This window comes from Lissotriton vulgaris, chromosome 6, assembly GCF_964263255.1.
Source record: "Lissotriton vulgaris chromosome 6, aLisVul1.2, whole genome shotgun sequence".
Lineage (NCBI taxonomy): Eukaryota > Metazoa > Chordata > Amphibia > Caudata > Salamandridae > Lissotriton > Lissotriton vulgaris.
The window spans coordinates 1,469,158,180-1,469,174,844 of record NC_141694.1 but is presented as its reverse complement, the minus strand read 5'-3'; the positions used below and the strand labels follow the sequence as shown (position 1 = coordinate 1,469,174,844).

At 45.3% G+C, this 16,665-nt stretch overlaps 1 protein-coding gene across 3 annotated transcripts in view; it reads right to left on the bottom strand.

Moving 5' to 3' along the window:
- LOC147709001 (uncharacterized) overlaps window positions 1–16,665 on the bottom strand; it is a 398,890-nt gene that overhangs the window by 22,549 nt on the left and 359,676 nt on the right. The window lies entirely within an intron of this gene.

Below are 16,665 nucleotides of genomic sequence, written 5' to 3'. Positions count from 1 at the left end.
GGTCCCCTGAAAAACGTGATGAGAGGCAGACTAGCAGAGGAAATAACAGTCTATTTTAGAAAACAGGAATAGTCAACCCCAATTAATTTAAGGTAAGGCTCACAAAGAGTCCTCAATAACCATACAGCAGGTATAGGCTCACAAAGACCAGAAACAAGAACAACTGATGTCCAGACAATACATTATATCATGATAGTCAGATTTTTATTTTCATTTTTCGTTTTAAAAAACACATTTCTTAGAAAACCAAATTAATACAACGTAAGGATTTCTGAAACATTACACCTTAATTCAACAAACATCCCACACATCCCCAAAGTAAATCACTCATACTACTCAAACAAACATCCACATCCTTAATGCATGTACTCGTTCACAGAAATTCTCACATCATCATTCATTCATTCACCAGTCATCATACATACATAGTACTCAAATAGCCCGATGTTAAATAACAATGGTGTCCTGAGACACTTCAAAACTCAAGGTCGGGTATTAGTTGACAAAATATCAGGGCACAAGAAAACAACGCAAACAAAATATTAGGACACAAGAAAAGAACGCCAACAAAATATCAGGACACAAGAAAAGAACGCCAACAAAATATCAGGACACAAGAAAACAACGCCTTGTTTTCTTGTGTCCTGATATTTTGCCAACTGCTGTATGGTTAGTGAGGACTCTTTGTGAGCCACTCCAACCTATGGTAGCAGCTGTTTCTCCAAGTCCAAATAAAACTCACCATCATCTACATTCGGGGCATAGACATTCAGCAGACAAACCTCCACACCAGCTAACGATTCTAGCACCATGACGTATCTCCCCTCTATGTCTGCTATACAACTACTGACTCAGAACAGGACCTGTGGGGCCACTTAAATCGCTACCCCGGGCATAGGTGAAATAAGTGGCCGAGAACATCTAACCCCTCCACTTCCTATGAGGTTTTGAGTCTCTGAGTCCGATAGGTGTGTCTGCTGCAGCAATGCCACACGAGTCCCATACCTGTGGAGATAAGTTCACACTCAACCGTTTTACAAAATAATTGAGCTCCCGCACATTCCATGTTACAAAATTAAACGACCCATCTCTTGGACCGCCCATTGCTGCCATCAAGAACAACAATGATAATAAACAAATCCCCCCACCCCATGGGAAACACAGCAATAACAATTATTGCCTCCCCAATCATGTTTCAAGCCCACAACTCCCACATTAGAACCCCAAATCAGCCAAATTCTGTCAGTAGCCCCTGACACACTACAATGGGGGGAAAATAAGGAAAAAGCAATAACAAAATCAACCTGCAATAATCACTATCCATACAACAATGGGTAACAACCTGCAGGCAATGTCTGACCTTACACAAACAGACAATAGACTACAATCTGTATTGTAGTTCCTCATTCAGACACACCACAGTCGACCTGTAAAATTTACCATGCCAGGCTGAGGAGGCGCACTGGCAGCAAACACCCAACGGCGAGCCCCATGTACACCTATCTACTCCTACCCATGCCACTCACATAAACACACACACTCAAACAATATCAGCCTCTCTATAACAAACAACCATCACTGTAGCCTCAAGGCTACTAGAGGGTGGGAAAAGATAAATGATAGATTGAAAAAGAAAGGAGCAAGTTCCTGCGCTCTTTATCATGGGAGTTAAAACGGATTGCTCCCTCATACCAACAACCTGCAGCTAAACTTATGCAGTCCCATTGTTTCTCTAATCATTCAGGGATCAGCAGTTTCGGGGGTGTCATCTATGAAATCACCCATGCTAGCATCAGATTTAGAGGCTGCAACCTCTTCCATGAGAGCTCTCGCCTCTTCACGTTCAGCTCGCAACAGGGATGGATCAATTTGAAGCGGCTGTCTCTCATCGCCGTCCGAGTTCACCCGTTTCAGGTCTAAGAAGCCATCCTGGTGTACCGCCACTCGCTGGGAGGAGCAGGATGCAAGCCCACCTCGTCATCCACGTCTATTCGCCCTGTCAAGCTCCATGCATCTGGGGCGACCATCCCTCCCTCTCAAGGCTTGGGTCCATGCCTTGTCCTGCACCTCCAGCTAATCCGAGGCAGCCCTCCATGAACAACCTTTAGTTTAACGGGGTAGAGTATCATATACTGCTGGCTCATCACCCTCAGCTTCTGTTTCACACCACCAAATAACGTTCTCTGTTGTTCTTCAACCATCCATGTGTCATCCGGAAAGATGCAGATGGTATGATTGTCAAAAGTGGGTTCATCAGCACGATGTGCTTCTCTAAGTATGCAGTCTTGCTCCCTGTAATTTAGGATCTTGGCAATAAGTGTGTGAAGCGAAGCGCCCTCTTGAGGCGCTGGTCTCAAAGTAAGGTGAGCCTGTTCAATCACAAAGAAGGAGGATAAGGGGGTACTGGGAACAAGGTCTCACTACAGTTTGAGAAATAGTTCAGGAGTCTTACCCTCTGCTCTCTCCTGTAACCAAATACATTTAGATTGTATCTCTGGGAGCGACCTTTTGCATCTTCAGCCCTGCATTCCAGGGCCCCTGTTTTGGCAGACAGATCAGTGAGGGCAGCCTTTAGCGTAGATACTCACTAAGCATCAGGCAGAGCAGTGGGGCCTACCAAGCCAGTACCACTGTAGTATCTAGCAGCGATGATGCCCCCGTGCTCCTACCAGGCTGCGATCTCCTTCACGGGTTCAAGAGCACCTCTGTATGCCTGCTCTGTCCGGGTGGCACTATTCCTCTAGCCGCTGGCTCTAACCTCTGGTCTCACCAACTCCCGGCCGCCACCAATCTGGGGAATCGTCAGCAACGCAGGATCGCCGTTCTGCCCTCCACGAGGCCGGCCCCTCTGTAGTCACCTGTCTGCTTTAGCAGGGTGGCCCAGCTCCGAAGCCACACCCCGCCGTAGACGATCTGGCCTTAGCAGTCAACATCAAGCGCTTGGTGCAGGCGTGTATGGGCTCTCCCAATCCACGGCAGGCCTCAGCTAGGCCCTGGATCCGCAGCGGAAACACAGGACATCATCTTCCCCCAAATCGCGCCCTCAGCCAGTCTCTGGCTTCACCACTGTCGAGGGAGTGCCTTTGTAGGGGATGCCTTTGTAGGGGAAATGCAGCGGGATGAGCAGAATTTTGCAAGAGAATCAGTGGGCCCGGAATTGAAGCTCTCTTTAGTGCGTCCACTGCAGCCACCATCTTGGCCAAGCCCTTCTTTCTCTAAGTTTTTTAAAGTCCCGTTAGGGCTTGGATAAGTCCCTTAAGCATTCTTAAAGTTAACAACTCACTGGAGTTAGGGGTAAAACGTATTTAAAGGTTTTTTAGACCTCTTTAAAAAAGACCCCAACTATTAGTGAAATAATGACTGAATATATGGTGGAGGAGCTCAACCTCACCCCCCTACCTCCATATAGAGATGGGAGAGTTAAGGTTTAAACTTAAAAAGATTACCATGGGGGTCCCATCATTCCAAGTCCTGAGGAAGGCAAAGCTGAAACGCGCGCAGTGTGTGTATAATTGACCGCCAGTTCATGTATATGTTTCTGTGTGTCATTCACTTTGTTCTATTGTTAACTACGCTCAGATCACCTCAGTTTAAACTTCGTATTACAGAGAATAAACACAACAACAAAGATTGCATTACTTGGTTAGCATTGTTAAAAACATTATTCACGATCATCAATTTATGCCAAGAAAAATATTTTAAATATATACAGAAAATACATACATACTGGTAATAGTGGATCATGCAACAGGTGTCCTGAAGCTATTCCCCTTAGGGCTACAACAGCCCCTGCAGTAGCCATATCCCTCATTGGTGTCTTCACCAGGGTAGAGTGCCCTAAGGAAGTGGTGTCAGACAGAGATTCCAGCTTCATATCTGTGTACCTGAAACATATGAGGAATTAATTTTGAGTAAACTACAAATTCACAGAACCTCACCCTAACCAATGGCCTTGTTGAAAGAGTCAACAAGACATTGAAAGACAAGATCATGGGCTCCCTGAAAAACTCAAACGGAGATGGGATGTCCTCTTGCCATGCCTCCTTTTAGCTTACAGTAAGGTGCCTCAGAATGAAGTAGGGGGTTCCCCCTTTGAACTTCTGTTTGGCCATTCTGTGAGGGGACTACATGCTCTTGCAAAGGAAGGTTGGGATCGGCCTCTCCATGAGCCTAAACAAGATGTGGTAGACTATGTACTAGGCCGACGTTCCAGGATGGCAGAGTACATGGTAAAAGAATCCAAAAACCAGCTCCAGAAGCTGAGGTATGACCAAAAGGCTGCACTGGTGGAGTTCCAACCAGGGCAAAAGGTGTGGGTTTTGGAGCCTGTGGCCCCAAGGGCCCTTCAGGACAAATGGAGTGGCCCTTACCCTATCCTTGAGGAAAAAAAATAGTTCACCTACTTGGTAGACCTGGTCACTAGCAGGCACTCCAAGAGGGTGACCTATATGAACTGCCTGAAACTTTTCTGTGACCGGCCTGATGTGTTCATGCTGTTGGTCACTGATGAGGATCAGAATACACAGAGTGAACCTCTCCCTGACCTCCTCTCTTACAGTCCAAATGATGGGTCAGTTGATGAAGGTATCTACCCAGAAGCCCTCACTGCCCAACAGCATGCTGACTGTAGGCATGTCCTGCAACAGTATGCTGAGCTCTTCTCCTTAACCCCTGGACAGATACACTGGCGTACCCATGATGTGGACAATGGAGACAGTTGCCTGTCAAAACAAATATCTATTGGCAGTCTATTGGCAGTCTGACCAAGTTAAGGAAAGCATCAAGTAAACAAGATGCCAGAGTTAGCGGTTATTAAGTCCCCTGAAAGTCCCTGGGCCAGCCCAGTGGTCTTAGTCCCCAAATCTCACCCCCCAGGGTTGAAAAAGAGGGATGAGGCTCTGTGTGAACTATATGGGTCTCAATGCTGTCACTAAAACAGATGCTCACCCCATACCCAGGGCTGATAGGCTGACAGACAGATTAGGGGCAGTCAACATTCTCAGCACCTTTGACTTGATTGCAGAGTACTGGCAGATTGGCATAGCCCCATGAGCCAACGCATTCTCCACACCTGGTGGCCATTATCAGTTTACTGTTGTGCCCTTTGGTTTAAAGAATGCCCCTGACATCTTCCAAAGGTTGGTGAATCAAGTCCTTGCTGGGCTGGAGACCTGTAGTGCAGCATATATTGATGATATCGCTGTCTTTAGCTCCACCTGGCAGAATCACCTGGTCCATCACGGAAAAGTTTTAGACTGGGAAGCTCCAACCACCCAGATCCAAGTCAGGGAATTCCTGGGCTTCACTGGGTATTACAAGAGGCTTCTGAAGGGGTATGGATCCATTGTGGCCCCCTCACAGAACGTACCTCCAAGAAAATGCCAAAGAAAGTGAACTGGACAGTCAGCTGTTAAAAGGTTTTTGACACCCTGAACGAGGCAATGTGTTCAGTACCTATTCTATTCTCAAAGCACCAGACTACTCCAAGTGATTCATTGTGTAGACTGATGTCTGAGTTAGGGATAGGAGCGGTCTTATCTCAGACCAATTATAATGGCCAATACCAACATGTTGCTTTTATTATTATTTGCTTTTAATTTCTTTTTATTGAAAATTGCAACCTGTTGCTTTTATAAGCAGGAGGCTACTCCCCAGGGAACCGCGTTGGAGTGCTACTGAGAGGGAGGCCTTTACTGGGGTTCAGTCCCTGAAGAAGCCGAGACCCTGCCTGTTTGGGACTCACTTCCTTATCCAAACTGACCACAGATGACTGATGCAAATGGAAGGTGAAAATGCCAAACTGTTGAGGTGGCCCATCTTCCGATAAGGAATGGACTTTACAGTGGAACACAGACCTAGGCCTGCCCATGCCAATGCAGATGGACTTTCCAGGTTTTTCTACTAAGACAATGAACACTTTCTTGGGAAAGGTTCTCACCCTTTTTTGGTTGGGGGTGGTGCGGTTGTGTAGGAAAGTGACCCTTTTTGTATGGTTATCCCAAATATTTTGCCAGATACCTGATGCTAACTCGACTGTGTACTCGACTGTGTGGGTGCTGGCACCCTCCTAACCAGGCCAATGCACATGTGTTCTTTTCCAAAACTGTACCTTTGTTGCCACAATTGGCACCCCTCTGGCCAAATGTACATACCCTGTAAAAGGTACCCCTGGTAACAAGGGCCTTGTGATAAGAGAGGGCCACTGAAGACTTCGGCATGTATTATGCAACCCTCAGAGACCCCTCACCTTAACACCAACACACTGCCATCGCAGGCTGCGTGTTTTTGGTGCAGCCCAAACGAAAGAGTTGACATGACACAGATGCCTGTGTGCCATGCCCAACAATACTGCCTATGACACCCCTTTAGCAGGCCTCACAGCCGTAAGGCAGGGTACACCATCCCACAGGTGCGGGCATAGCAGCAAGAGCAATATGCCCCTACAGTGTGCGTGCCATTCACAGGCATTCTAAGTGCAGTGAAGCCATATTTAGCACATGAGCTGAGAGTCTGTCATTACTAACTCCACAGCTCCATGATGGTTTTACTGAAAGCTGGGAAGTTTGGTGAAAAAGTCTCAGGATAATAAGCCCACACTGATGCCAGTATTGGATTTAATAACCATTTTCTAGTGTATTGGCTGACTGGTCCAAGCCAGCTAGCTACCACCAGACAGGTTTCTGACCTCCTGGGGTGAGAGCCTTTGTTCTCTTGAAGTTCGGAAACAAAGCCTACTCTGAGTGGAGGTACTTCACACTTCCCCCTGGCAGGAACAGCAACACTTGGTTGTGAGCCTCAAAGGTTCTCACCTTGTGATGTACTGATTTGAGCAACTCCAACTAGTGGAGATGCATACTCACCTGTCGAAGCCCCACTTTTGGTAGCAGGATAGGCGGGTAAATTAGTAAGCCCCTAGAGTCGCCAGGAGCCTCTTAGAAATTCTCTATCTTGAAATGGAGAGTAAGGCCCAATAGGACCAGGGATATAGCCACCCTAGGGAACAGTAGCAATTGAATACTGCCCCCCCCCCCACCTCAGTAACACTCTTAAATTTAAATTTTAAGGGCTCACCCGAACCTGGTTCTTCAGATTCGGCTGACCAAATAAGAGGATGGAAGAAGACCGATGCCGGATCCTGTACTGAACCACTGAAGACCAAACTCTACAAGAACCCCACAACCTGTAGCCGGTCAACAACTGGACCTGCTGTCCTTCCAGAAACACTGCAAGTCTCCAAGATACCCCTGATACCTTCCAGCCTTCAACCAATCTCCAAGAAAGCCCTCTTGGGCTGGAGGCTCTAGTCCCTGGCATCCGTGGGTACAAAAATGCAGTAGTTGAGGATGACACTTGTGTCGACGCGACTCACAATTGCAAAAGAACCCCAAGACCACAGCGGAAGAGGGCCGACAAATATGTTGACACCACTCTGCCCTGCTAGAAAAAGCACTGCAGCTGGGCGGCCTCCACCACCCAGAGGGATACACTCAGCTCAACGGCCCAAACTTTCACAGCCCCGTTCCGGAGAGCCTGTACCATCCTTCAAGTGGCCCTGTCGGCCTCCTTCTGCCCTGCCTGCTCAACTGCTGCCTCTCTGAGATGGCCCAACATCAGCAGAACTCCTCCTTTCCCAGCGCATCTCCATACCCACAACCACTATTGCCAGGCTGGTGGTGCCTCCCTTCGGTCTAGAGTGACCCGTTGATGACAACTGTGACAGTACCGGCACTGGCGGTCTACTGAATTCCATTAACCTCCTTTGCTCTCCCTTGACTGCAAGAGCAAACATCATTGCCGGTATCGACCAACGCATACTGAACCCCGCAGCCACACAGTACAGATATATTCATGGTCAGTACAAATAAAGGAACAGAGATTTGAACACTCTGAATTATGTTTTGAGGTGGTGGAAGATGGCGGGGTGATCCCGGAATGAGGGACTAACTCCTTCCACCCGCCTTTTTCACGAGCATGAGCGGTATGGCGGTGTGAAAGCAGCAGTTCTCTGGCACCTGGCTCCAAAGAGGAAAAAGGAAAAAGAAAAAAGGGAAAAGAAAAAAGGGAGCTGCTGATAACAATGGTTTATGTGTCAATTTTATGTTTTGGGTTGTCGACATAACGCAGCTTGTATGCTCTGCTCACTGCAGACTGTAGGCAGTTTCTTCCAGCTCCGGAGTCTCAACTATCAGCTCAGCTGCAGCGCTGCAGTCATTTAATAATAAGGCAAAGAACAATGTCCCCCTTTCTATGGCAGTAGCATCATCCATACTAACAAGCGCAGAATGCTCTCTGGTGAAGGAGGAGGGAGACTATGTGGTAGATTCAAACCAGGGAGTTGAGGCGGGCAGGGTACTGCCAACCAGGCGACGGTCTTCAACCAGCAGGGGCACCCTTAAAAAAACAGAATGAACTATCAAAGGGTAAGCAGGCCGGTAAAAACATAGCTGCTCGCCTGAACAACTCTGCTGTTAGTAGTGGTTTTAAAGACAGCCCACAACGAGACTGGGTGATATTGAAAGTTGAAGTAAAAGCAATTGTGTCACGCTTATCCTCAGTCAGTATAAAGGCCCAGTTGTCAGATGAAGGAGGAAGGTCTCAAGATGTAGAGTCAGCACTAGTGGACAGGCACAGATAAGACATTAGAATTTTCCAGGTCATACGCTTCGGTTCTGTTGGCAGCCATTCTTCCAGCCCTTCTGCTTCAAGAGCACTAGAAGGCATTCCAGCTAGTAATGTAACTGATAAAACGCAGGAGGCATTTCTCAGGCCAATCTTGCAGTTCTTGAAGGCCCAGGGTACAGAGGCGAAGCAGCACCATGAACAAATAAAGGTATGCATTGTAGTAATTCAGCTGCTAATAGCTGATGTAACTAGTAAGATAACGCCTCGGTATATTGAGCTGGGTGAACTACAGTAGCGGGTCGCAGACGTCAATCACTGATTTGTAGAGCGCTGCTTATCCTGTGAGGGTATCCAGGCACTAGGGGGGGCTGCTGCTGGGAGTGGTCAGTCGAACATTCAGGTATTTAGGCCATCTCTGAACTTCTGTAGGGTGTATGCACTCCGGAGGTGGAGTGGGAGGCCATCCCAGGTCTTGGCGGCCAGTAAGAAGAAGGTGCTGCCGCCGCTTCTGCTTTTGTGGAAGCGGGTCGTGTGGTCAAGAGGGAGGCAAAGCATAGTTGTCTGCCAGGTTGGTGGAAGTTCAGTCTGCGGTTGAGGTAGGCTGGTCCTTTGTTGAGCAGGGCCTTGTAGGTGGGGGTCAGCTATTTGAAATGGCTCCTTTTTTGGACGGGGATCCAGTGGAGCGCTCTGTGGTGGGGGATGATGTGGACTCTTATCGGAAGGTCGAGGATTAGCCCGGTTGCAGCATTCTGGATGGTCTGCAGTCTGCTCAGTGATTGTGAAGTGATGCCCACGTACAGGGAGTTTCTGTAGTCCAGGCGTCTGGTAATCAGGGCTTGGGTGGCGGTGTGTCTGGTGTTGATGGGGAGCCATTTGAATATTTTCCGAAGCATGTGGAGGGTGAGGAAACAGGCTGAGGAGACAGCGTTTATCTGCTTCTTCATGGTGGGCATGTTGTTGAGTATGATGCCGATGTTTTTGGCGTGGTCTGTGGAAATGGGTGAGGGGCCAAGTGCTGCTGGCCACGAGGAGTCATCCCACGGGGAGGTGTACTCCAGAAGAGGAGTACCTCTGTTTTGTTGGTGTTGAGTTTGAGGCATTTGTTTTGCATCCAGCTGGTTACACTGGTCTTGCACCTGTGGAAATCTGTTTTGGTGTTAATGGGGTTTGAGGAAAGGGAGAGGATGAGTTCAGTGTTGTCAGCATATTATATGATTATGTGATGTTCATACCATAAAATATAAAATTTGACCAGCGTGGCAGGGGGGCCATCTATGTATTGAACAGGATTGGACTCAGTGAGGACTCCTGGGGAACCCCGCAGATGATGTCCTTTGGGCCTGAGGGGTAAGGCGGGAGGCAGACGCTCTGATTTCTTTCGCTGAGGAAGGAAGCAATCCATTTAAGAGCATTTACTTGGATCCCCAACTGATGAAGTCCGTATAGGAGGGTGTAGTATGACACAATGTTGAAGGTTGCAAAGAGGATCCAGGAGGTTGTTGATCGCTAGGTGGTTGGAAAGTTGTCTGTTTATTGCTTTCTCCAGAACTTTAGCCGGGAATAGGAGCAGGGAGATGGGCCGGTAGTTTTTGAGTGCTTCTAGATCAGTTGTAGATTTTTTTGCAGAGGTTTTACTTCTGCGTGTTTCCATCCTTCTGGGAAGGAGGCAGCGGTGATGAATGAGTTGGGGATGGTGGTAAGTTCCTTACTGTTGGAGTTGCTCCCCAGGTTGAACATGTGGTGGGGGCAAGGGTCTCTGAGTGCTCCTGAGTGGATGAAGCTCATGATGGTAGTGGTGGTTTGTGTGGTTAGTTGATCACATGTAATTATTATAGTGTTTGAGAGGGAGTCGCTTCTGTTGAGGATTTCGTTGAGTTATCACTGGATGGTTGTGGGTCGAAGTGTTAGTAGATTGTGTTGATTTTGTTGTTGAAGAAGTCTGCGACTGTGTTGCAGAGCTCCTGTGAGGAGGTTATAGTGTTCTTGGTTGCTGAGGGGTAGTTAACTCTTTGATGATGATGAAGAGCTCCTTGCTATGGCTGGAGCCAGCTTCGAAGCGGGTGGGTAGGGCTTCATTTCTGGTGTTTTTCAGGCGCATGCAATATTTATTGAGCGCCAGACATGGAGAGAGTCGGATCAGCAACTGCGAAATTCATTGAGCATCAGGTTCATCAATTGGCCATGGTACAGCTAAAAATCAAAGATCTTGAAATTCGCCAAAGGAGGAAAAACCTGCAAGTGTTTAGTATTCCGGAAGGGAAGGAAGGGGATGACCCCTGACAGTTTATTGTGCTGTTGCTTGTGAAGGTCTATCCTCATCTTATGGATTGGGACTTGGACTCACAGGTGCAACTGGCATATCGGCCACCTAAAAATCGGGACAGGGACAGGCTCCTTTCTAACTCTCACCCTGCACACCTGTGTCCAATATTAATCTATATAGGCAACTTCCTACTGAGACAGACAATATATAGGAAAGCTTATCCAGCTCTACCGGTGGTAGTAGAAGATACGTCAATTTTTGTGCGCATGGATCTCAGCAAACCTACAATGGACAGGCGAAGGAAGCTGCGCCAACTGATTGACCCCTAGAAAGCGGTGGTGGCAGAAGTCTTTCTGCAGGAGCCAACAAAGTCAAAGTAATTTATAACGGGAGGACTTTAATGTTCTCCAGGGAAGATGATGCTAAGATGGCTCTTTGTAATATCAAAGGGACAGCCGAGTGATCAAAAGCTCGATTAAAACATCGATGATTAAGACCCTGAATTAAGATTTTGATGTTGGAATATTCCTATCAGGGATTGGTAGCTGTCTTGGACTGAGCTGGGCTTTTTCTTTTAATCTCCCCTCCTCCTTCTTCTTCTTTTTCTCACACTTTTATTTTCTTTATTAAGGTTAAATTGGTGTTAGGTGAGCGCATGGTGGGTAGGTAGTGGTTCTCTCTGGGGGCTGTGACAACAATCAGCAGCTCAAGGTGGGGGAGGGTTCCCTAGCCAGTTATGGAGAGGGGGGTCCTGTGTCAGAGAGGGGTTGGTCTGGGGTGAGAGAGGAATCCATCTTTAAAAACCACACATGAGAACACTAGCAAATGGCAAATGGGTGGGGTCGAGGGGGAGAAAACTAGTCAGTTTGATAAGAGAAACTTATAAAGCAAGGGAGTGTATATGTTTTACGGTAGGGTGGAACAGAGAGAAAATAGGATCAGAGCAATTATGAGTAGGCTAAAATTAATGTGCCTGAATATGTCCGGCCTCAACTCTCTCAATAAACGAAAATTGGTACAGGGGAAGATTAAGATGCACCACTCATATATAATTGCACAAACTGAGACAAACTAGGCCTATAAAGACAGACACTTATATAAACAACTGGGTTACAACTTAATGTAGACTACACCAGAGACTGCATCTATTTGCAGAGTAGCCATACTAGCGGCTAAGAGTTTAAAGTACAAAGAACTATGTATGAACACATTTTCCCATAGATACAGAATGGGTGAAACCCTTTGATACATCTGGCTCTTAGGGCTGTATCCCATATTAGGGGCAGATGGGCAATTGTCCAACGTTTGTGGAAGGTCAGAAATGTGTGATATGTGCAGTTTATGAGCTGAATGTTGATGACCCCAAGATGTTGAATGGACTCTGCTTGGAACTAATGGATTGGTCAGGAGAAATGTTAGTAATGGGAGATTTTAATTGGCGTGATGAATTATGCAATAGACATAACTAATTTCTCGGCTTTCCCACGAACGGTAAAGAGGAGGGGCTCAATTGTCGATTTTTCCCGGCTACACTGGCTTACGGATACCTGTGGAGTATTCTATTCTACAACGCCAGGGTATACGTACTACTCATCCTAACACAAGCACCATAGGTACCAGTAAGGGGGATCAAGTTGGCCGAGTATTAGTTCATCAGATTTCTGACATGAAGTACAGGAGCCTGTTTCTGAGTATTAAAGGTAATGGTGGTATAGTTTATCCCCTTCGACAAGCTATTGTTGAGCAGTTTTTTATATTGTATCGAGAATGATATAGCCAACCTACAACATCTTACAGGGTGGAAGCAATAACATATGTAGTAGGCAGTAGGTTGCCAGCGGCAGATGAATCACATTCAGTATTGTTAAATACGGATATAACTGCTGGGGAGCTAAGGCATCACTGCCCTGCCTTCAGGCAAGGCAACATGTGACTAATCAATCCATTTAGAATTCTATAAAGTGTTCAAGGACATTATAATCCCACCATTTTTAAGAGTAAAGCAGCATATAGATGAAGTAGATAAAGTTCCAGATACTTGGAATACGACCAAAATAGCAATTTTTGCACAAAAAGGGCTAACCGCCAGAGAAGATGGGTTCATATAGATCCATCTTCCTTATCAATGCCAACGCAAACATTTTCACCAAAGTCCTGGCTATGCAGCTTGCCCCGATTTTACCAGATTTAGTCTCCAAACAACAACATCTTTATTCCAGGCACGGACACTACAAGTCACAAACACTATAATTGCAGCATTTAATGTGGCAGCTAGAAGGGGGACAAAATTGGCTATGATTTTTTGGAATACTGGGAAGGCTTTTGACTGGGTTACCTGGGAATATTTTTGGAGGACAATGGAGGCCTTAGGGCTCGGTAAACAATATTGTGAATGGGTGCAGGTCTTGTACAAATCCCCATCTGCTAATTTGATACATGGGAGAAAATCCTCATTACCTTTTCAGATAGAACAAGGTACACGGCAGGGCTGCCTACTCTCTCCTCTGTTATTTGCACTGTATTTAGAACCTTATTCGTCTGCATTACTGCGAAATGCTGGGATCTGTCCTATGGTATCTGCCGAATGCGAACTCAAGATCAATGCATATGCGGACGATGTGGCAATATATTATGATGACCAAGGAAAGGCTATCAAGTGCATTGTGGAGGAGGCTGTACATTTTGGGTTAGTCTCTGGCTAGAAATCGAACATAGCTAAAAATCAGCTATATCTGAATTATGAGTCAACTATACCTATAACCGGGGTGGTAAATATAGCTACTTATTTGGGATTTCATCAGACATTCAATACATTTACTGAAAGTTTCATACCGACAAGGGGATTTGCAGTTTCTAGATCTCAAGTTATATTTTCAGGCAGTTTTTGCTTCTCGCTTGCACACTCTGCTTGCTCCAGTAGAATCAGATTTTTCTGTATTTAGCTACTATCCGGTATTGGGTGCTGAGAGCAGACTTTTTTAATAGAATAACGGACCCTAATTATTACAAACGGGTAAGGTTCAAGTTTGTTAAAGATACTGTAACTATTTGGCGAGAGATCTGTGCCAAGTACTCCATAAAGCTAATACATGGGGACACACCACTTTGGCATAATCCTGCATTTCCTAGAGTGTTTCATGGCGCGGCCTGTGAAGCATGGTGCAGATTCGGTGTATATACGGTGGGGCAGTTTTTTGATCTGAATGGCTTACGTACTTTTACTGATTTGCAAAATGAGTTTGATCTTCTTCGTCATTATTTCTTTAAATATTTACATTTGAGGGATCCTTTTGATGGCAAGGCTATAACTGAATTAGAGACATCAAATCATTTGTCTGATACTTGTAAGGCTAAGCGTAAATCATCAATAAGTACTATGTATCAAGTATTGTGTGAGCAAAGGAAGGATGACAGTCTGCGCTTGGCATCGAACCGGAGCAGAGTACTTTCCGAGAAGGTATTACCATCAGAAATATACAGGGCTTTAGAAACAGTTGAGGGCGCTGTACACTCTGTGAAGTTAAAGCTGCAGTAATTTAAGACTATTTGCATGCTATAATATGCACCAGATACAGTTATGAGGTGGAATGCAAAAACAAAAATCTTGCCAAACCAGTTTTTTCCCCAACTGTCTTTTTGTGTATTCATTCTATGGCTGACTGAATGAATATCTGGAGCTCAAGGCTTCTTGATCTGCTTCCTCACTTGCACATCTGTTTTGATTTAATATTTTTTCTTTTATTTTTCTTGGCGTAAATGTTTTAAACTCACATAATTAATGTAATCAACTCATAGCATAGAATACACACACTAAAACATGCTGGCAGATGTAAATATCAATGTGTTGCTGTTTAGTTGTAATAAGGTACTGGTGCTCCATAATTGTGTATCTGAAGTTGGTGGCCCAATAATGGATCTTCCCTGAAATTAAATAATCATAGTTGATAAGGAAACCAATATGAGTAAAGGTGAAACCTGCTATGCACTGAGCTTTACGCACAATTAAAGGTGAGATTTCAGAATGCATGCAAAGGTTATACTCTATCATGGGTGGCCAGTTTAGTTTAGATGATTTAAATTCGTGGTGTTAGGAATAGGTCTGTAAATTGTTAGGTAATTTCCCTCAACACGAAAATTGTCGATTTCATGTTAAACAGAATTCTCAAACGTTAGTATAGGTCAAAGTTTTTTTTAAGTGTACACCTTGCAAAAATACCTTTCAAGATATCTGCTGGATTCTGGTTTGCACAGAAAATGTCTTGCAGAGAGATTTTTAGCCAAAACCAGCTGCCTGCTGGTTTTTCACAAGACTTTTTACCCAAGGTGTGGGCAGGGTAAATATCAGCAAACCACATTTTGCTCTGAAACTGAAATTTCATGATGTTTTGATGGAAATGTGTTTCATTATGTGACAAATGTATGCAATTTTCACACCCCGAGTTAGGAACCTGAGTTTAATTCAAGTATGATCATGAGATGAAGCTGGAATGCAAGGCTCAACTAAGTCTCCCTGTTCTCTGTTTCTCCTGCAACAACCCCCCCCCCCCTTAAGGTCCACAACACTACTGTCTTCTTAAATAGTTTTTGCTTAGGTGACCCTTGGACAGGTACTGGATGCAATGTCTGGAGGCTTTGCCCAGTAAAGTGACTGAGACCTGTAGAGAGAGCATGTACCCACTGCCACCAGAGCTCCTTTCAAGAAGATCAAGAGCTCTACTGCATGCCGCCACCACAGAATATGTGCAACTTGAAGAACGTTTCTGGGGAAGAATCATTCAAGGGATTGGGAAGACCAGCCCGAGGAAGAACACATAAACAATAAAGAGAAGTAGGAAATGATGTCTAACAAACTTGGTATGTGAAGCTATGCAGGGCCCAGGAGCAGTGGCTTCTTCGCAGTTATGCCTTATTGTTTCTAAGATTTGAAGAGACAAGCCAAGGGGAGTTCTTGGCTGTAGTAAAGGTTCGTTCGATTTTACACTCTTTTTAAATCTCTAATAGTTTTACTTTAAATTGCCAGTCTTCAACTATCAAAGCCAATGTATTAAGCTAGTTAGGTGGCTTTGTTGAAGACAGAGAACCATAATGTATTTAACAAATTTAGACAGCTCCAGCAACTCATAGGTACACCCTTCTTGTGTTCCTTTCTAATACTATAAATTATGATTCAGGTGTTGGATCACATTGATATTGAGCGCTTTGTTTCAGCCGCCTGTCTTGTTGATATCTTAATTTTCCTATCCCGCCTGGCTGAATTCAACCTCTGTACATAGTGTTGCAGCTAAAGGTCCACTAGAGGTGTATAGCGCCCTTTGACAGATCCCTTTCTAAGGCAGGCTTAGTCTACACACACACATTGATGATGGCACATGGTCATGAGGGAGGCAGTCAACCAAGTTATTAAACAAAGTCAGCTTTTTTTTTTATTAAGGAGCAACATACTTAGGCAAAATGATGATACAAGTCTGCACGGAGGCAAAGGCCATCATTGGAAACTGTTAACGCTGTCTGCAATACAATCTGCCTGCCCTGTGTGTGTGTGTGTGTGTTGTTTTCCTCACTCAGGTACACCATTCCATATTCTCTGGTCCTGTATTCTCTTGCTGAAGCTGTCAGTGTTTCATTTTTTCGAAAATTACAGCATTTAATTCTTCACAGTGCATTTCCACTTTGTGTAGTCAGCTTTACAGTATGAGGGTTCCATTTTTTTTTCTGCGGCTTCCTTAAAGAAAAATACTTTTTATACACCGCTAACATACTATTATTGGATCATTTTTGAT